Here is a 24,982-nt window from a genome sequence, read left to right as displayed (position 1 = left end):
GCTCCGTGACGCTTGTCATCACAGTGCTCCATCAACCTTGTCATCACTATGCTCCATGCCTTTGTCAGAAAAATGCTACATGAGCTTGTCTTCACAATGCTCCATGCTCTTGTCATCACAATCCTCCATGAACCTTGGGATCACATTGCTTCATGCCCTTGTCATCACAATGCTCCATGCTCCTTGAAATCAAAATGATCCATGAACTCTGTCATCACTATGATCCAAACCCTTGGAATCACAATGTTCCATAACACTTGTCATCACAATGCTCCATGATGCCTGTCATCACAATACTCCATGCCCTTGTCATCACAATGCTCCATGACCTTTGTCATCACAATGCACAATACACTTGTCATCACAATGCTCCCTGGCACTTGCCATCAGTATGCACTTGAACCATGTCATGACAATGCTCCATGCCTTTTTCATCACAATGGTCCATGCCCTTTTCATCACAATGCTCCAAGACTCCTGTAATCACAATGCTCCATGCCTTTTTCAGCAAAATGCTACAAGACCTTGTCACCACAAAGCTCCATGCGCTTGTCATCACAATCCTCCATGAACCTTGGGATCACATTGCTTCATGGTCTTGGCATCACAATGCTCCATGCTCCTTGAAATCAAAATGATCCATGACCACTTTCATCACAATGCTCTAAATGCTTGTGATCACAATGTTCCATAACACGTGTCATCACAACGCTCCATGATGCCTGTCATCACAATACTCCATGCCCTTGTCATCACAATGTGCCATGACCATTGTCATCACAATGCTCAATACACTTGTCATCACAATGCTCCCTGACATTTGTCGTCAGAATGCTCCTTGAACACTCTCATAAAAAGACTCCATGCCTTTTTCATCACAATGCTCCATCCCAATGTCATCACAATACTCCACAAGCTTGTCATCACAATGCTCCATGACACTTGTCATCACAATGCTCCATGACCCCTGTCATCACAATGCTCCATGACACCTGTAATCACAATGCTCCATGGCTCTTGTAATTAGAGTGCTCCATGACACTCGTCATCAACAGAATCCATGGACTTCTCATCACTATGCTCCACGGTCTTGCCATCACAATGATCCATTCCCTGATCATCACAATGCTCCAAGTCCCTTGTCATCACATTTCTCCACGTCCTCCTCATAACAATGCTACATGACATTTCTCATCACAATGTTACATGCTCTTGTCATCACAATTCTCCATGCACTTGTCATCGCAATGCTCCATGACCCCTGTCATAGCAAGCTCTATGCCCTTCTCATCACAATGCATCACGCCCTTGTCATCAAAATTCTCCATGACCTTTGTCATCACAAAGCTCCTTGATCCTTGGCATCACAATGCTCCATGCTATTGTCATCACAATGCTCCATGAACCCTCTCATCACATTGCTCAATGCCGTTGTCATCACAATGCTCCATGACTCTTGTCATCAAAATGCTCGATTCACTTCTCATCACAATTCTCCACGCCCTTGTCATTACAATCCTCCCTGACTCATGTATCACAGTGATCCGTGCCCTTGTCATCACAATGCTCCATGCCCACTCTCATCAAAATAATCCATGAAACATTTCAGACCAATGATCCATGTCCTTGTCATCACAATGCTCCATTACCCCTGTCATAACAATGCTCCATGATCCCTGCCATCACAATGTTCCATGGTCTTGTCATCACAAGGCTCCAAGACCCCTGTAATCACAATGCTCCATGCCCTTTTCATCACAAAGCTCCATGACGCATGTCATCACAAGGCTCCATGGCCTTCTCATCACATTGCTCGAAGCCCTTGTCATCACAATGCTCCATAACATTTGTCATCACAATCCTCCATGACACTTGGCATCACAATGCTCCATTCCATTGTCATCACAATGGAGCATGACATATGTCATCACAATGCTCCCTGACAACTGTCATCACAATACTCCATGCCCTTGTCATCACAATGCTCCATGACCGCTGTCATCACAATCTTCCGTGACTCCAGTCGTCACAGTGCTTCATGGCTTTTGTCATCACAATGGTCCATGCCCTCGTCATCACAAGGCTCTGTGACATCTGTCAACACAATGCTCCATGAACTTTTCATCACAAAGCTCCTTGAACCATGTCATCACAATGCCCCATTCCTTGGTCAGCACAATGCTCCATGACCCTTGTCATCACAATGCTCCATGCCCATGTCAGCAAAATGCTCCAGTACTCATGTCATCACAATAAGCCCTGCGCTTGTCAACACAATGCTCTACAACATTGTCATCACAATGCTCCATAAAACTTGTCATCACAATGCTCCATTCCCTTCTCATCAAAATGCTCTCTGACAACTGATATCACAGGGTTCCATCACTAGTCATCACAATAATCCCTCACCCGTCATCACAATGTTCCATGACCACTGTCATCACAATGCTACATGCCCTTGTCCTCACAATGCTCCATGACCCTTGACATCACAATGTTCCATAACCTCTGTCATCAAAATATTCCTTGACACTTTTCATCAAATTGCTCCTTGATCCTGTCATCACAATGCTTCCTGCCCTTCTCATCACAATGCACAACGCCCTTGTCATCAAAATGCTCCATAACCTTTGTCATCACAAAGCTCCATGACCCTTGGCATCACAATGCCCCATGACGCTTGTCATCACAATGCTCGATGCACTTCTCATCAAAATACTCCATGGCTTTTCAATTACAATCCTCCATGACCCATGTATCACAGTGTTCCGTGGCCTTTTCATCACAATGCTCCATGTCCACGCTCATCATAATAATCCATGAAACACTTCAGACTTATGCTCCATGACCACTGACATCACAATGTTCCACGGCCTTGTCATCACAAGGCTCCATGACCCTTGTCATCACAATGCTCCAAGACCCCTGTTATCACAATGTTCCATGCCCTTATCATCACAAAGCTCCATGACGCATGTCATCAGTATGCTCCATGGCTTTCTCATCACAATGCTCCATGCCCTTGTCATCACAATGCTTCAAGACCCCTGTAATCACAAAGCTCCATGCCGCTTTTCATCTCAATGCTCCATGAACCCTGTCATCACAATGCACCATGCCCTTCATCATAATGCTCCATGCTATTGCCATCACAATGAAATCAAAATGCACCAAGACCTCTGTCATCATAATGCTCCAAACCCTTGTGATCACAGTGTTCCATAACACTTGTCATCACAACGCCCCATGATGCTCCTCATCACAATTATCCATGGTCTTCTCATCACAATGCTCCATGCCTTTGTCATCACAATGCTCAATACACTTGTCATCACAATGCTCCCTGACACTTGTCGTCAGTATGCTCCTTGAACCCTGTCATGAAAAGGCTCCGTGTTATTTCATCACAATGATCCATGCCCTTTTCATCACAATGCCCCAAGACCACTGTAATGACAGTGCTCCATGCCCTTGTGATCACAAAGCTCCATGACCCCTGTCATTACAATGCTACATGCACTTATCATCACAATGCTCCATCACTCCTGACATCACAATGTTCCATGACACTTGTCATCAAAATATTCCATGACCCTTTTCATCAAATTGCTCCATGACCCTGTCATCACAATGCTCCCTGCCCTTCTCATCACAGTGCACCACACACTTGTCATCCAAATGCTGCATGACCTTTATCATCACAAACCTCCATGACCCTTGGCATCACAATGCCCCATGCCATTGTCATCACAATGCTCCAGGAACCCTCTTTTCACATTGCTCCATGCCCTTTTCATCACAAAGCTCCATGACGCCTGTCATCACAATGCTTGATGCACTTCTCATCACAATGCTTCATGCCCTTCTCATTACAATGCTCCATGACCCATGTATCACTGTGTTCCGTGCCCTTGTCATCACAGTGCTCCATGCCCACTCTCATCACAATAATCCATGAAACTTTTCAGACCAATGTCCCATGCCCTTGTCATCACAATGCTCCATTGCCCCTGTCATAACAATGCTCCAGGACCCCTGGCATCACAATATTCCATGGCCTTCTCATAACACTTCCCCATGACCCTTGTCATCACAGTGCTCCAGGACCCCTGTATTCACAATGCTCCATGCCCTTGTCATCACAAAGCTCCATGACACATGTCATCAGAATGCTCCATGGCTTTCTCATCACAATGCTCCATGCCCTTGTCATCTCAATGCTCCATGAACCCTGTCATCACAATGCACCATGCCCATCATCATAATGCTTCATGCTATTGTCATCACAATGAAATCAACATGCTCCATGACCTCTGTCATCACAATGCTCCAAACCCTTGTGATCAAAATGTTCCATATCACTTGTCATCACAACGCCCCATGACGCTCATCATCACAATTATCCATGGTCTTCTCATCACAATGCTCCATGACATTTGTCATCACAATGTTCCATAACCCCTCTAATCACAATGCTCTCTGACAATTGTCATCGCAGTGTACCATGACCCTTGTCATCACAATGCTCCATGCCTATGTCAGCAAAATGCTACATGACTTGTCATCACAATGCTCCATGCGCTTGTCATCACAATACTTCTTTACCATTGTCATTCACAATCCTCCGTGAACATTGGCACCACATTACTTCATGCCCTTGTCATCACAATGCTCCATGCTCCTTGAAATCAAAATGATCCATGACCTCTGTCATCACAATGCTCCAAACCCTTGTGATCACAATTTTCCATAACACTTGTCATCAAAACGCTCCATGATTCCTTTCATCACAATACTCCATGCACTTGTCATCACAATGCTCCATGAACTTTGTCATCACAATGCTCAATACACATGTCATCACAATGCTCCCTGACACTTGTCGTCAAAATGCTCCTTGAAACCTATCATGAAAAGTCTCCATGCCTTTTTCATCACAATGCTCCATGCCCTTTTCATCACAATGCTCCATGCCATTGTCATCACAATACTCCACAAGCTTGTCATCAGAATGCTCCATGAGCCTTGTCATCAGAATGCTCCATGACCCCTGTCATCACAATGCTCTATGACACCTATCATCACAATGCTTCATGCCCCTTGTCATTACAGTGCTCCATGACGCTCATCATTACAATTTTCCATGGTCTTCTCATCACAATGCTCCACGATTTTGCCATCACAATGCTCCATGCCCTGGTCATCACAATGCTACATGTCCTTTGTCATCAAAATTCCCCACGTCCTTTTCATCACAATGTTCCATGACACTACTCATCACAATGCTTCATGCTCTTGACATCACAATTCTCCATGCACTTGTCATCGCAATGCTCCATGACCCCTGTCATAGCAAGCTCTATGCCCTTCTCATCACAATGCATCACGCCCTTGTCATCAAAATTCTCCATGACCTTTGTCATCACAAAGCTCCTTGATCCTTGGCATCACAATGCTCCATGCTATTGTCATCACAATGCTCCATGAACCCTCTCATCACATTGCTCAATGCCGTTGTCATCACAATGCTCCATGACTCTTGTCATCAAAATGCTCGATTCACTTCTCATCACAATTCTCCACGCCCTTGTCATTACAATCCTCCCTGACTCATGTATCACAGTGATCCGTGCCCTTGTCATCACAATGCTCCATGCCCACTCTCATCAAAATAATCCATGAAACATTTCAGACCAATGATCCATGTCCTTGTCATCACAATGCTCCATTACCCCTGTCATAACAATGCTCCAGGATCCCTGCCATCACAATGTTCCATGGTCTTGTCATCACAAGGCTCCAAGACCCCTGTAATCACAATGCTCCATGCCCTTTTCATCACAAAGCTCCATGACGCATGTCATCACAAGGCTCCATGGCCTTCTCATCACATTGCTCGAAGCCCTTGTCATCACAATGCTCCATAACATTTGTCATCACAATCCTCCATGACACTTGGCATCACAATGCTCCATTCCATTGTCATCACAATGGAGCATGACATATGTTATCACAATGCTCCCTGACAACTGTCATCACAATACTCCATGCCCTTGTCATCACAATGCTCCATGACCGCTGTCATCACAATCTTCCGTGACTCCAGTCGTCACAGTGCTTCATGGCTTTTGTCATCACAATGGTCCATGCCCTCGTCATCACAAGGCTCTGTGACATCTGTCAACACAATGCTCCATGAACTTTTCATCACAAAGCTCCTTGACCCATGTCATCACAATGCTCCTTTCCTTTGTCAGCACAATTCTCCATGACCCTTGTCATCACAATGCTCCATGCCCATGTCAGCAAAATGCTCCATGACCCATGTCATCACAATAAGCCATGTGCTTGTCAAGATAATGCTCTACAACCTTGTCATCACAATGCTCCATAAAACTTGTCAACACAATGCTCCATTCACTTCTCATCAAAATGCTCTCTGACAACTGATATCACAAGTTTCCATCCCTAGTCATCACAATAATCCCTCACCCCTGTCATCACAATGTTCCATGACCCCTGTCATCACAATGCTACATGCCCTTATCCTCACAATGCTCCATGACCCCTGACATCACAATGTTCCATAACATCTGTCATCAAAATATTCCTTGACACTTTTCATCAAATTGCTCCTTGATCCTGTCATCACAATGCTTCCTGCCCTTCTCATCACAATGCACAACGCCCTTGTCATCAAAATGATCCATAACCTTTGTCATCACAATGCTCCATGACGCTTGTCATCACAATGCTCGATGTCCTTCTCATCAAAAGACTCCATGGCTTTGTCATTACAATCCTCCATGACCCATATATCACAGTGTTCCGTGGCCTTTTCATCACAATGCTCCATGTCCACGCTCATCATAATAATCCATGAAACATTTCAGACTTATGCTCCATGACCCCTGACATCACAATGTTCCACGGCCTTGTCATCACAAGGCTCCATGACCCTTGTCATCACAATGCTCCAAGACCCCTGTTATCACAATGCTCCATGCCCTTATCATCACAAAGCTCCATGACGCATGTCATCAGTATGCTCCATGGCTTTCTCATCACAGTGCTCCATGCCCTTGTCATCACAATGCTTCAAGACCCCTGTAATCACAAAGCTCCATGCCGATTTTCATCTCTATGCTCCATGAACACTGTCATCACAATGCACCATGCCCTTCATCATAATGCTTCATGCTATTGCCATCACAATGAAATCAAAATGCACCAAGACCTCTGTCATCATAATGCTCCAAACCCTTGTGATCACAGTGTTCCATAACACTTGTTATCACAACGCCCCATGATGCTCCTCATCACAATTATCCATGGTCTTCTCATCACAATGATCCATGCCTTTGTCATCACAATGCTCCCTGACACTTGTCGTCAGTATGCTTCTTGAACCCTGTCATTTCAAGGCTCCGTGTTATTTCATCACAATGATCCATGCCCTTTTCATCACAATGCTCCAAGACCCCTGTAATGGCAATGCTCCATGCCCTTGTGATCACAAAGCTCCATGACCCCTGTCATCACAATGCTACATGCCCTTATCATCACAATGCTCCATCACTCCTGACATCACAATGTTCCATGACACTTGTCATCAAAATATTCCATGACCCTTTTCATCAAATTGCTCCATGTCCCTGTCATCACAATGCTCCCTGCCCTTCTCATCACAGTGCACCACACACTTGTCATCCAAATGCTCCATGACCTTTGTCATCACAAACCTCCATGACCCTTGGCATCACAATGCTCCATGCCATTGTCATCACAATGCTCCAGGAACACTCTTAACACATTGCTCCATGCCCTTTTCATCACAAAGCTCCATGACGCTTGTCATCACAATGCTTGATGCACTTCTCATCACAATGCTTCATGCCCTTCTCATTACAATGCTCCATGACCCATGTATCACAGTGTTCTGTGCCCTTGTCATCACAGTGCTCCATGCCCACTCTCATCACAATAATCCATGAAACTTTTCAGACCAATGTTCCATGCCCTTGTCATCACAATGCTCCATTGCCCCTGTCATAACAATGCTCCAGGACCCCTGGCATCACAATATTCCATGGTCATGTCAGTGCTCCATGATGCTCGTCATTACAATTATCCATGGTCTTTTCATCATAATGCTCCACGATTTTGCGATCGTAATGCTCCATGCCATGGTCATAACAATGCTACATGTCCTTTGTCATCAATATTCCCCTCGTCCTTTTCATCACAATGTTCCATGACACTACTCATCACAATATTTCATGCTCTTGACATCACATGTGTCCATGCACTTGTCATCGCAATGCTCCATGAACCCTGTCATAGCAAGCTCCAGGCGCTTGTAATCACAATGCTTAACGAACTTCTCATCAAAATTCTCAATGGTCCTTGTCATCACAATGCTCCAAGCCCTTGTCATCACAATGCTCCATTACCTTTGTCATCACAATCCTCCATGACACATGGCATCACAATGCTTCATGCCATTGTCATCACAATGGACCATGACCTATGTCATCACAATGCTCCCTGACACCTGTCTTCACAATGCTCCGTGACCTTGTCATCACAATGTTCCATGCCCTTGTCATCACAATGTGCCATGCCCACTGTCATCACAATAATCCATGAAACTTGTCAGACGAATGCTCCATGCCCCTTTTCATCTCAAAACACCATGAACCCTGTCATCACAATGCACCATGCCCATCATTTTAATGCTTCATGCTATTGTCATCACAATGAAATCAAAATGCTCCATGACGTCTGTCTTCACAATGCTCCAAACCCATGTGATCAAAACGTTCAATAACACTTGTTATCACATCGCCCCATGACGCTCGTCATTACAATTATCCATGGTCTTCTCATCACAATGCTCCATGACCTTTGTCATCACAATGCACAATACACTTGTCATCACAATGCTCCCTGGCACTTGCCATCAGTATGCACTTGAACCCTGTCATGACAAGGCTCCATGCCTTTTTCATCACAATGATCCATGCCCTTTTCATCACAATGCTCCAAGACACCTGTAATCAAAAGGCCCCATGACGTTGTCATCAAAAGCTCCATGACGCATGTCATCAGTATGCTCCATGGCCTTCTCATAACAATGCTCCATGCCCTTCTCATCACAATGCACCACGAACTTGTCATCAAAATGCTCCATGACATTGGTCATCACAAAGCTCCATGACCCTTGGTATCACAATGCTCCATGCCATTGTCATCACAATGCTCCATGAACCCTCTCATCACATTGCTCCATGCCATTGTCATCACAACGCTCCATGACGCTTGTCATCACAATGCACGATGCCCTTCACATCACAATGCTCCATGCCCTTGTCATTACAATCCTCCATGATCCATGTATCACAGTGTTCCGTGCCCTTGTCATCACAATGCTCCATAAAACTTGTCAACACAATGCTCCATTCACTTCTCATCAAAATGCTCTCTGACAACTGATATCACAAGTTTCCATCCCTAGTCATCACAATAATCCCTCACCCCTGTCATCACAATGTTCCATGACCCCTGTCATCACAATGCTACATGCCCTTATCCTCACAATGCTCCATGACCCCTGACATCACAATGTTCCATAACATCTGTCATCAAAATATTCCTTGACACTTTTCATCAAATTGCTCCTTGATCCTGTCATCACAATGCTTCCTGCCCTTCTCATCACAATGCACAACGCCCTTGTCATCAAAATGATCCATAACCTTTGTCATCACAATGCTCCATGACGCTTGTCATCACAATGCTCGATGTCCTTCTCATCAAAAGACTCCATGGCTTTGTCATTACAATCCTCCATGACCCATATATCACAGTGTTCCGTGGCCTTTTCATCACAATGCTCCATGTCCACGCTCATCATAATAATCCATGAAACATTTCAGACTTATGCTCCATGACCCCTGACATCACAATGTTCCACGGCCTTGTCATCACAAGGCTCCATGACCCTTGTCATCACAATGCTCCAAGACCCCTGTTATCACAATGCTCCATGCCCTTATCATCACAAAGCTCCATGACGCATGTCATCAGTATGCTCCATGGCTTTCTCATCACAATGCTCCATGCCCTTGTCATCACAATGCTTCAAGACCCCTGTAATCACAAAGCTCCATGCCGATTTTCATCTCTATGCTCCATGAACACTGTCATCACAATGCACCATGCCCTTCATCATAATGCTTCATGCTATTGCCATCACAATGAAATCAAAATGCACCAAGACCTCTGTCATCATAATGCTCCAAACCCTTGTGATCACAGTGTTCCATAACACTTGTTATCACAACGCCCCATGATGCTCCTCATCACAATTATCCATGGTCTTCTCATCACAATGATCCATGCCTTTGTCATCACAATGCTCCCTGACACTTGTCGTCAGTATGCTTCTTGAACCCTGTCATTTCAAGGCTCCGTGTTATTTCATCACAATGATCCATGCCCTTTTCATCACAATGCTCCAAGACCCCTGTAATGGCAATGCTCCATGCCCTTGTGATCACAAAGCTCCATGACCCCTGTCATCACAATGCTACATGCCCTTATCATCACAATGCTCCATCACTCCTGACATCACAATGTTCCATGACACTTGTCATCAAAATATTCCATGACCCTTTTCATCAAATTGCTCCATGTCCCTGTCATCACAATGCTCCCTGCCCTTCTCATCACAGTGCACCACACACTTGTCATCCAAATGCTCCATGACCTTTGTCATCACAAACCTCCATGACCCTTGGCATCACAATGCTCCATGCCATTGTCATCACAATGCTCCAGGAACACTCTTAACACATTGCTCCATGCCCTTTTCATCACAAAGCTCCATGACGCTTGTCATCACAATGCTTGATGCACTTCTCATCACAATGCTTCATGCCCTTCTCATTACAATGCTCCATGACCCATGTATCACAGTGTTCTGTGCCCTTGTCATCACAGTGCTCCATGCCCACTCTCATCACAATAATCCATGAAACTTTTCAGACCAATGTTCCATGCCCTTGTCATCACAATGCTCCATTGCCCCTGTCATAACAATGCTCCAGGACCCCTGGCATCACAATATTCCATGGTCATGTCAGTGCTCCATGATGCTCGTCATTACAATTATCCATGGTCTTTTCATCATAATGCTCCACGATTTTGCGATCGTAATGCTCCATGCCATGGTCATAACAATGCTACATGTCCTTTGTCATCAATATTCCCCTCGTCCTTTTCATCACAATGTTCCATGACACTACTCATCACAATATTTCATGCTCTTGACATCACATGTGTCCATGCACTTGTCATCGCAATGCTCCATGAACCCTGTCATAGCAAGCTCCAGGCGCTTGTAATCACAATGCTTAACGAACTTCTCATCAAAATTCTCAATGGTCCTTGTCATCACAATGCTCCAAGCCCTTGTCATCACAATGCTCCATTACCTTTGTCATCACAATCCTCCATGACACATGGCATCACAATGCTTCATGCCATTGTCATCACAATGGACCATGACCTATGTCATCACAATGCTCCCTGACACCTGTCTTCACAATGCTCCGTGACCTTGTCATCACAATGTTCCATGCCCTTGTCATCACAATGTGCCATGCCCACTGTCATCACAATAATCCATGAAACTTGTCAGACGAATGCTCCATGCCCCTTTTCATCTCAAAACACCATGAACCCTGTCATCACAATGCACCATGCCCATCATTTTAATGCTTCATGCTATTGTCATCACAATGAAATCAAAATGCTCCATGACGTCTGTCTTCACAATGCTCCAAACCCATGTGATCAAAACGTTCAATAACACTTGTTATCACATCGCCCCATGACGCTCGTCATTACAATTATCCATGGTCTTCTCATCACAATGCTCCATGACCTTTGTCATCACAATGCACAATACACTTGTCATCACAATGCTCCCTGGCACTTGCCATCAGTATGCACTTGAACCCTGTCATGACAAGGCTCCATGCCTTTTTCATCACAATGATCCATGCCCTTTTCATCACAATGCTCCAAGACACCTGTAATCAAAAGGCCCCATGACGTTGTCATCAAAAGCTCCATGACGCATGTCATCAGTATGCTCCATGGCCTTCTCATAACAATGCTCCATGCCCTTCTCATCACAATGCACCACGAACTTGTCATCAAAATGCTCCATGACATTGGTCATCACAAAGCTCCATGACCCTTGGTATCACAATGCTCCATGCCATTGTCATCACAATGCTCCATGAACCCTCTCATCACATTGCTCCATGCCATTGTCATCACAACGCTCCATGACGCTTGTCATCACAATGCACGATGCCCTTCACATCACAATGCTCCATGCCCTTGTCATTACAATCCTCCATGATCCATGTATCACAGTGTTCCGTGCCCTTGTCATCACAATGCTCCATGCCCAGTCTCATCACAATAATCCGTGAAACTTTTCAGACCAATGCTCCATAACCTTATCATCACAATGCTCCATTATTACTGTCATAACAATGCTCCATGAAACCTGCCATCACAGTGTTCCACGGCCTTGTCATCACATGGCTCCATGACCCTTGTCATCACAATGCTCCAAGACCCCTGTAATCACAATGCTCCATGCCCTTGTCATCACAAAGCTCCATGACGCATGTCTTCAGTATGCTCCATGGTCTTCTCATCATAATGCTCCATGGCCTTCTCATCACAATGCTCCAAGACCCCTATAATCACAATGCTCCTTGCCGCTTTTCATCTCAATGCTCCATGAACCCTGTCATCACAATGCACCATGCCCATCATCATAATGCTTCATGCTCTTGTCATCACAATGAAATCAAAATGCTCCATGACCTCTGTCATTACCATGCTCCAAACCCTAGTGATCACAGTGTTCCATAACACTTGTCATCACAATGCCCAATGACGCTCGTCATCACAATTATCAATGGTCTTCTCATCACAATGCTCCATAAACTTTGTCATCACAATGCTCAATACACTTGTCATCACAATGTTGCTTGACACTTGTCGTCAGTATGCTCCTTGAACCCTGTCATGACAAGGCTCCATGCCTTTTTCATCACAATGATCCATGCCCTTTTCATCACAATACTCCAAGACCCCTGTAATCACAATGTCCCATGCCCTTGTCATCACAAAGCTCCATGATGCATGTTATCAGAATGCTCCATGGCCTTCTCATCACAATGCTATTAGCACTTGTCATCACAATGCTCCAAGACCCCTGTAACCACAATGCCCCATGCCTCTTCTGGTGACAATGTTCCATGATAATTGTCATCACAAGGCTCCATGGTCCGCTCATCACAATGCTCCAGGACGTTGTCATGAAAATGCTCCATTCCTATGTCATCACAATGCTTCATGACCCATGTCATCACAATACTCCATGAATATTCTCAGCCCAATGCTCCATGACCCCTCTCATCACAATGCTGCATGACCCCTGTCATCAAAATCTTCCATGACCCTTTTCATTACAATAACCCATGCCCTTGTCATCCCAATGCTCCATGAACCCTGTAATCACAATGCTCCGTGACACTTGTCATCACAATGCTTCATGCCTTTGTCAGCAAAATGCTACATGACATTTTCATCACAATGTTCCATGCACTTTTCTTTACAATACTCCATTCCCATTGTCATCACAATCCTCCATGGATCTTGGGATCACATTGCTTCATGCCCTTGTCATCACAATGCTCCATGCTACTTGAAATCAAAATGATCCATGACCACTGTTATCAAAATGCTCCAAACCCTTGTGATTACAATGTTCCATAACACTTTTCATCACAATGCTCCATGATGCCTGTCGTCACAATACACCATTCCTTTGTAATCAAAAGGCTCTATGACCTTTGTCATCACAATGCTCAATACACCTGTCATCGCAATGCTCCCTGACACTTGTTGTCAGAATGCTCCTTGAACACTCTCATGATAGGGCTCCATACCTTTTTCATCACAATGCTCCATGGTCTTTTCATCACAATGCTCCATGTCATTGTCATCACAATACTCCATAAGCTTGTCATCAGAATGCTCCATGACCCTTGTCATCACAATTCTCCATGACCCCTTTCATCACAATGCTCAATGACACCTCTCATCACTTTGCTCCATGACCCTTGTCATTACAGTGCTCCATGATGCTCGTCATCACAATTATCCATGGTCTTCTCATCACAGTGCTCCACGGTTGGCCAACACAATGCTCCATGCCCTGGTCATCACAATATTCCATGTCTCTTGTCATTACAATTCTCCACGTACTTGTCATCACAATACTCCATGACACTTCTCATCACAATATTACATGCTCTTGTCAGCACAATTCTCCATGCAATTGTCATCACAATGCTCCATGACCCCTGTAATCACAATGCTCCATACCCTTGTCATCAGAATGCTCCAAGACCCCTGTAATCACAATGCCCCTGGCCCATTTTAATCTCAATGCGCCATGAACCCTGTAATCACAATGCACCATGCCTATCATCATAATGCTTCATGCTATTGTCATCACAATGAAATCAAAATGCTCCATGACCTCTGTCATCACAATGCTCAAAACCCTTGTGATCACAGTGTTCCATAACACTTCTCATTAAAATGCCCCATGACGCTCATCATCACAATTATCCATGGTCTTCTCATCACAATGCTCAATACACTTGTCATCACAATGCTCCCTGACACTTTTTGTCAGTATGCTCCTTGAACCCTGTCATGACAAGGCTCCATGCCTTTTTCATTACAATGATCCATGCACTTTTCATCAAAATATTCCAAGACCCCTGTAATCACAATGCTCCATGCCCTTGTCATCACAAAACTCCAAGACGCATGTGATCAGAATGCTCCATGGCCTTTTCATCACAATGCTCCATGCCGTTTTCATCACAATGCTACAAGACCCCTGTAATCACAATGCTCCATGCCCCTTTTCATCAGAATGCTCCACGAGGTTGTCATCACAAGGCTCCATGGTCATCTCATCACAATGCTCCAGGACATTGTCTTCACAATGCTCCATTCCCTTGTCTTCACAATGCTCCATAACCCCTGTCATAACAATGCTCCATGACCCCTGCCATCGCAATGTTCCACAGACTTCTCATCACAAGGCTCCATGACCCTGGTCATCACAATGCTCCAATACACCTTTAATCACAATGCTCCATGCCCTTGTCATCACAGAGATCCAGGACACATGTCATCAGAATGCTCCATGGCCTTCTCATCACAGTGTTCCATGCCCTTGTCATCACAATGCTCCAAGACACCTGTAATGAGCATGCTCCATGCCCTTGTCATCACAAAGCTCCATGACGCTTGTCATCAAAATGCTCGATGTCCTTCTCATCACCATGCTCCATGACCTTTGTCATCACAATGTTCAATACACTTGTCATCACAATGCTCCCTGACACTTGTCGTCAGTATGCTCCTTGAACCCTGTCATGACAAGGCTCCATGTCTTTTTCATCACAATAATCCATACCCTTTTCATCACAATGCTCCAAGACACCTCTAAACACAATGCACCATGCTCTTGTCATCACAAAGCTCCATGACGCATGTCATCAGAAGGATCCATGGCCTTCTCATTCACAATGCTCCATCCCCTTGTCATCACAATGCTCCAAGACCCCTGTAATCACAATGCTCCATGCTCCTTTTCTTCAGAATGGTCCATGACACTTGTCATCACAATGCTCCATGTTCTTCTCATCACAATGCTCCATGACCCATGTCATCACAATGAGCCATCACAGTGCTCCACAACCTTGTCATCACAATGCTCCATAAACCTTGTAATGACTATGCTCCATGCAATTCTCATCAAAATTCTCTCTCACCACTGATATCACAATGTTCCATCACTAGTCATCCCAATACTCCCTCACCCCGTCATCACAATGTTCCATGACCCCTGTCCCCACAATGCTACATTCCCTTATCTTCACAAAGTTCCATGATCCCTGACATCACAATGTTCCAAAACCCCTGACTTCAAAATGCTCCATGACCCTTTTCATCACAATGCTCCATGACCCCTAACATCACAATGCTCCATAACAATAGTCATCAAAATGCTTCATGACCCTTTTCATCAAAATTCTCCATGTCCACATTCATTACAATACTGCATGAATATTTTCAGCCCAATGCTCCATTTCCTTCTCATCACAATGTTCCATGACCCCTCTCATCACAAAGCTCCATGACCCCTGTCATCAAAATGCTCCATGACCCTTGTCATCACAATAATCCATGCCCTTGTCATCCCAATGGTCCATGAACCCTGTAATCACAATGCTCCTTGACGCTTGTCATCACAGTGCTCCATGACCCTTGTCAACACAATGCTCCATTTCTTTGTCAGCAAAATGCTACATGACATTGTCATCACAATGCTCCATGCACTTGTCATCACAATACTCCATTCCCATTGACATCACAATCCTCTATGTACCTTGGGATCACATTGCTTCATGCCCTTGTCATCACAATGTTCCATGCTCCTTGAAATCAAAATGATACATGACCTCCATCATCACAATGCTCCAAACCCTTCTGATCACAATGTTCCATAACACTTGTCATCACAAAGCCCCATGACGCTCATCATCACAATTACCCATGGTCTTCTCATCACAATGCTCCATAAACTTTGTCATCACAATGCTCTATACACTTGTCATCACCATGCTCCCTGACACTTGTCGCCAGAATGCTCCTTGAACCCTGTCATGACAAGGCTCCATGCCTTTTTCATCACAATGCTCCATGCCCTTGTCATCACAATGCTCCAAGACTCCTGTAATCACAATGCTCCATGCCCTTTTTCATCAGAATCCTCCATGAGACTTGTCATCACAAGGCTCCAAGGTCTTCTCATCACAATGCTCCAGGACTTTGTCACCACAATGCTCCATTCCTTTGTCATCACAATGCTCCATGACCACTGGCATCACAATATTCCATGAATATTTTCACCCAATGCTCCATGACCTTCTCATCACAATGCTCCATGACCCTTCTCATCACAATGCTCCATTAAACCTGTCATCAAAATCCTCCTTGACCCTTGTCATCACAATAATCCATGCAGTTGTCATAACAATGCTCCATGAAACCTGTAATGACAATGCTCCGTGATGCATGTTATCACTGTGCTACATTACACTTGTCATCACAATGCTCCATGACTTTGTCAGCAAAATGCTACATGACCTTGTCATCACAATGCTCCATTCCCAATGTCATCACAGTCCTCCATGAACCTTGTGATCACATTGCTTCATACCATTGTAATCACAATGCTCCATGCTCCTTGTAACCAAAATGATCCATGACCATTCATCACAATGCTCCAAACACATGTGATCACAATGTTCCATAACACTTGTCATCACAATACTCCATGCCCTTGTCATCACAATGCTCCATGAACTCTGTCATCACAATGTTCAATACACTTTTCATCACAATACTCCCTGACACTTGTCGTCAGAATGCTCCTTGAACACTGTCATGAAAAGGCTCCATGCCATTTTCATCACAATGATACATGCCCTTTTCATCACAATGCTCCATGCCATTGTCGTCACAATACTCCACAAGCTTGTCATCAGAATTCTCCATGACACTTGTCATCAAATTGCTCCATGACCCCTGTCATCACAATGCTCCATGCCCCTTGTCATTACAGTGCTCCATGATGCTCGTCATCACAATTATCCACGGTCTACTCATCACAGTGCTCCACGTTCTTGCCATCACAATGCTACATGCCCTGGTCATCACAATGCTCCATGTCCCTTTTTATCACAATTCTCCACGTCCTTGTCATCACAATGCTCCATGACTCTTCTCATCACAATGTAACATGCTCTTGTCATCACAATTCTCCATGCACTTGTCATTGCAATGCTCCATGACCCCTGTATTCACAATGCTCAATACCCTTGTCATCATAATGCTCCAAGACCACTATAATCACAATGCTCTCAGCCCATTTTCATCTCAATGCTCCATGAACCCTGTCATCACAATGAACCATGCCCATCATCATAATACTTCAGGCTATTTTCATCACAATGAAATCAAATTGCTCCATGACCTCTGTCATCACAATGCTCCAAACCCTTGTGATCAAAATGTTCCATAACACTTATCATCACAACTCCCCATGATGCTCGTCATCACAATTATCCATGGTCTTCTCATCACAAGGCTCCATAACCTTTGTCATCACAATTGTCAATACACTTCTCATCACAATGCTCCCTGCCACTTGTTGTCAGTATGCTCCTTGAAACCTGTCACGGCAAGGCTCCATGCCTTTTTCATCACAATGATCCATGGCCTTTTCATCACAATGCTCCAAGACACCTGTAATCACAATGCTCCATGCCCTTGTCATCACAAAGCTCCATGACGCATGTCATTAGAAAGATCCATGGCCTTCTCATCACAATGCTCCATGCCGTTGCCCTCACTATGCTCCAAGACCCCTGTAATTACAATGCTCCATGCTCCTTTTCATCAGAATGCTCCATGACACTTGTCATCACAAGGCTCCATGGTCTTCTCATCACAATGCTCAAGGACCTTGTCACCACAGTGCTCCATTCCTTTGTCATCATAATGTTCCATGAGCCCTGGCATCACAATACTCCATGAACATTTTCACCCAATGCTCCATTCCCTTCTCATCACAATGCTCCACGACCCCTCTCATCACAATGCTCCATGACATCCGTCATCAAAATGCCCCATGACCCTTGTCATCACAATAATCCATGCCCTTGTCATACAAATGCTCCATGACACCTGTAATCACAATGCTCCGTGATGCATGTCATCACCGTGCTCCATTACACTTGTCATCACAATGCTCCATGCCTTTGTCAGCAAAATGCTACATGACCTTGTCATCACAATGCTCCATTCCCATTGTCATCACAGTCCTCCATGAACCTTGGGATCACATTGCTTCATGCCCTTGTAATCACAATGCTCCATGCTCCTTGAAATCAAAATGATCCATGACCTCTGTCATTACAATGCTCCAAACCCTTGTGATCACATTGTTCCATAACACTTGTCATCACAATGCTCCATGATGCCTGTCATCACAATACAGTATTCCCTTTTCATCACAATGCTCCATGACCTTTGTCATTACAATGCTCAAAACACTTGTCATCACAATGCTCCCTGACAATTGTCATCAGAATTCTCCTTAAACCCTGTCATAAAAAGGCTCCATGTCTTTTTCATCACAATGGTCCATGCCCTTTTCATCACAATGCTCCATGCCATTGTCGTCACAATACTCCACAAGCTTCTCATGAGAATGCTCCATGACCCTTGTCATCAAATTGCTCCATGACCCCTTTCATCACAATGCTCCAAACCATTGTCATCACATTGCTCCTTACATTTATCATCAAAATTCTCCATGACATATGGCATCACAAAGCTCCATGTCCCTTGTCATCACAATTATCCAAGTTCTTGTCATCACAATGCTCCATGACTCTTCTCATCACAATGTTACATGCCCTTGTCGTCACAATTCTCCATGCACTTGTCATCGCAATGCTCCATGTCCCTTATAATCACAATGCTCAATACCCTTGTCATCATAATGCTCCAAGACGCCTGTAATCACAGTGCTCCCAGCTCATTTTCATCTCAATGTTCCATGAACCCTGTCATCAAAATGCATCATGCCCATCATCATAATGCTTCATGCTATTGTCATCACAATGAAATCAACTTGCTCCATGACCTCTGTCGTCACAATGTTCCAAACGCTTGTGATCACAATGTTCCATAACACTTGTCATCACAACACCCCATGACGCTCGTCATCAAAATTATCCATGGTCTTCTCATCAAAATGCTCCATGACTTTCGTCATCACAGTGCTCAATACACTTGTCATCACAATGCTCCCTGACACATGTCGTCATTATGCGCCTTGAAAGCTGTCATGACACGCTCTATGCCTTTTTCATCACAATGCTCCAAGACAACTGTAATCACAGTGCCGCATGCCCTTGTCATCACAAAGCTCCATGACTCAAGCCATCAGAATGATTCATGGCCTTCTCATCACAATGCTCCATGCCCTTGTCATCACAATGCTCCAAGACCCCTGTAATCACAGTGCTCCATGCTCCTTTTCATCAGAATGCTCCATGCACTTGTTAGCACAATGCTCCATGACCCATGCCATCACAATGAGCCATGGAATTGTCATTCACAATGCCCCACAACCTTGTCATCACAATGCACCATAAAACTTGTAATGACAATGCTCCATGCACTTCTCATCAAAATGCTCTCTCACCACTGATATCACAATGTTCCATCACTAGTCATCCCAATACTCCCTCACCCCTGTCATCACAATATTCCATGAACCCTGTCCTCACAATGCTACATGCCCTTATCATCACAATGCTCCATGACCCCTGACATCACAATGTTCCATAACACCTGACATCAAAATGCTCCATGACCCTTTTCATCACAATTCTCCATGACCCCTATCATCACAATACTTCATGAATATTTTCAGCCCAATGCTCCATGACCTTCTCATCACAACGTTCCATGAAACCCCTCATCACAATGCTCCATGACCCCTGTCATCAAAATGCTCCATGACCCTTGTCATCACAAAAATCCATGCCCTTGTCATCCCAATGCTCCATGACCCCTGTAATCACAATGCTCTGTGACGCTTGTCATCACAGTGCTCTATGACCCTTGTCATCACAATGCTCCATGCCTTTTTCAGCAAAATGCTACATGACATTGTCATCACAATGCTCCATTCCCATTGACATCACAATCCTCCACGTACCTTGGGATCACATTGCTTCATGCCCTAGTCATCACAATGTGCCATGCCCACTGTCATCACATGAATCCCTGAAACTTTTCAGACCAATGCTCCATTCCTCTGTCATCACAATGATCCATTCCCTAATCATCACAATTATCCATGACACCTTCCATCACAATGCTCCGTTACTCCAGTCATTACAATGCTTCATGAACTTTCTCACCACAATGGTCCATGCCCTCGTCATCACAAGGCTCTGTGACCTTTGTCACCACAATGCTCCATGAACTTTTCATCACAATGCTCCCTGAACATTGTCATCACAATTCTCCATGCCTTTGTCATCACAATGCTTCATAACGCCTGTCATAAGAATGCTCCATGAAACCTGCCATCACAATCTTCCACGGCCTTGTCATCACCAGGCTCCATGACCCTTATCATCACAATGCTCCAATATCCCTGTAATAACAGTGCTCCATGCCCTTGTCATCACAAAGCTCCATGACACATATCATCAGCATGCTCCATGGATATCTCATCACAATGCTCCATGCCTTTCTCATCACAATGCTCCAAGACCCTTTTCATCTCAATGCTCCATGAACCCTGTCATCACAATGCACCATGCCCATCATCATAATGCTTCATGCTATTGTCATCACAATGAAATCAAAATGCTCCATGACCTCTGTCATCACAATGCTCCAAACCCTTGTGATCACAATGTTCCATAACACTTGTCATCACAACGCCCTATGACACTCGTCATCACAATTATCCATGGTCTTCTCATCACAATGCTCCATGAGCTTTGTCTTCACAATGCTCAATACACTTGTCATCACAATGCTCCCTGACACTTGTTGTCAGTATGCTCCTTGAACACTGTCATGACTATGCTCCATGCCCTTTTCATCACAATGCTCCATGCCATTGTCATCACAATACTCCACAAGCTTGTCATGAGAATGCTCCATGACCCTTGTCATCACAATGTTCCATGCCCTTGTCATCACAATACTCCAAGACCCCAGTAATCACAATGCTCCATGCCCCTTTTCATCAGAATGCTCCATGAGACTTTTCATCACATGTCTCCATGGTCTTCTCATTACAATGCTCCATTCCCTTGTCATCACAATGCTCCATTACCACTGTCATCACAATGTTCCATGATGACTGTCATCACAACGCTCCATGACCCCTGAAAACACAATGGACCGGGACTCTTGTCATCAAAATGCTCCATGACACTTGTCATCACATTGATCAATGCCCTTGTCATCCCAATGCTCCATGACCCCTGTAATCACAATGCTCCGTGACGCTTGTCATCACAGTGCTCCATGACCCTTGTCATCACAATGTTCCATGCCTTTATCAGCAAAATGCTACATGACCTTGTCATCACAATGCTCCACGTGCTTGTCATCACAATACTCCATTACCATTGACGTCAAAATCCTCCATGAATCTTGGGATCACATTGCTTCATGCCCTTGTCATAAAAATGCTCCATGCTCCTTGAAATCAAAATTCTCCATGACCTATGCCATCACAATGCTCTAAACACTTGTGATCACAATGTTCCATAACACTTGTCATCACAACGCTTTATGATGCCTGTCATCACTATATTCCATGCCCTTGTCATCCACAATGCTCCATGACCATTGTCATTACAATGCTCAATACACATGTCATCACAATGCTCCCTGACACTTTTCGTCAGTGAACCCACTTTTCGCCTTGAACCCAGTCATGAAAATGCTCCATGACATTTTCATCACAATGCTCCATGCCCTTTTCATCACAATGCTCCATCCCATTGTCATCACAATGTTCCATTACCTCTGTCTTCACTATCCAACATGACACTTGGCATCATAATGCTCCATGCCATTGTCATCACAATGGACCCTGACATATGTCATCACAATGCTCCATGCCCCCTATCATCACAATGCTCCATGACCCCTGTCATCACAATACTCCATGAATATTTTAAGCTGAATGCTCCATGACCTTCTCATCACAATGCTCCATGACCCTTGTCATAACAATGCTCCAAGCCTTTGTCATCACTATGCTCCATTACCTTTGTCATCACAATCCTACATGACACTAGTCATCACAATGCTCCATGCCCTTCTCATCACAATGCTCCCTGACACCTGTCTTCTCAATACTCCATGAACTTGTCATCACAATACTCCCCGCCCTTGTCATCACAATGCACCATGATAACTGTCATCACAATAATCCTTGAAACTTGTCATCACAATGATCTATGACCACTGTCATCACAATGCTCAGTGACTCCAGTCATCACAATGCTCCATGACATTTGTCATCACAATGGTCCATGACCCTTGTCATCACAATGCTCCACGTTCTTGTCATCATGAAGCTCCACGAATTTGTCATCAAGATGATCCATGACCTTGCTCATCACAATACTCCATGCTCTTGCCATCACATTGCTCCATGACACTTGTCATCACAATGCTCCATGGCCTTCTCATCACAATGCTCCATTCCCTTGTCATCACAATGCTCCATGATCCCTGTCATCACAATAATCCATGAAACTTTTCAGCCCAATGCTCCATGCCCTTGTTATCACCATGTTCCATGACCCCTGACAATACAATGCTCCAGGATTCTTGTCATCAAAATGCTCCATGATGCTTGTCATCACAATAATCCATGCCCTTGTCATCCCAATGCTCCATGACCCCTGTTATCACAATGCTCAGTGATGCTTTTCATCACAGTTCTCCATGACCCTTGTCATCACAAGGCTCCGTGCACTTATCATCACAATGCTCCATGACCCTTGCCATCACAATGCTCCATCCCATTGTCTTCACACTGGAGGATGGCATATGTCATCACAATGCTCCATGCCCCCTGTCATCACTATGCTCCACGATGCTTGTCATCACAATGCTCCATGCACACTGTCATCACAATAATGCACGAAATTTGTCAGACCAATGCTCCATGACATTCTCATCACAATGCTCCATGGACTTGTCACTACAATGCTCCATTCCCTTGTCATCACAATGCTCCATGACCACTGTCATCACAATGTTTTACAATGTTCCATGCACTTCTCATGAAAATGCTCCCTGACACATGTATTCACAATGCTCCATGACCTGGTCATCACAATGCTCCATGCCCACTCTCATCACAATTGTCCATGAAACATTTCAGACCAATGGTCCATGCCCTTGTCATCACAATGCTCCATTACCCCTGTCATAACAATGCTCCATGACCCCATCCATTACAATGTTCCACGGCCTTGTCATCACAATGCTTCAAGACCCCTGTAATCACAATGCTCCATGCCCTTGTCATCACAAAGCTCCATGACACATGTCATCAGAATGCTCCATGGCCTTCTCATCACAATGCTCCATGCCCTTGTCATCACAAGGCTCCAAGACCCCTGTAATCACAATGCTCCATGCCCCTTTACATCTCAATGCTCCATGAACACTGTCATCACAATGCACCATGTCCATCATCATAATACTTCATGCTATTGTCATCACAATGAAATCAAAATGCTCCATGACCTCTGTCATCACAATGCTCCAAACCCTTGTGATCACAATGTCCCATAACACTTGTCATCACAATGCCCCATGACGCTCATCATCACAATTATCCATGGTCTTCTAATCACAATGATCCATGATCTTTGTCATCAGAATGCTCAATACACTTCTCATCACAATGCTCCCTGACACGTGTCATCAGTATGCTCTTTGAACACTGTCATGACAAGGCTCCATGACTTTGTAATCACAATGACCCATGCCCTTATCATCACAATGCTCCAAGACCCCTGTAATCACAATGCTCCATGCCCCATTTCATCAGAATGCTCCATGAGAATTGTCATAACAAGGCTCCATGGTCTTCTCATAACAATGCTCCCGGACCCTGTTATCAGAATGCTCCATTCCTTTGTCATCACCACGCTCCATGACCACAGTCATC

This window comes from Mesoplodon mirus (assembly GCF_964341445.2).
Source record: "Mesoplodon mirus genome assembly, chromosome: 1".
Taxonomy (NCBI): Eukaryota; Metazoa; Chordata; class Mammalia; order Artiodactyla; family Ziphiidae; genus Mesoplodon; species Mesoplodon mirus.
The sequence above is the reverse complement of the archived record's forward strand: the minus strand, read 5'-3'. Positions refer to the sequence as shown.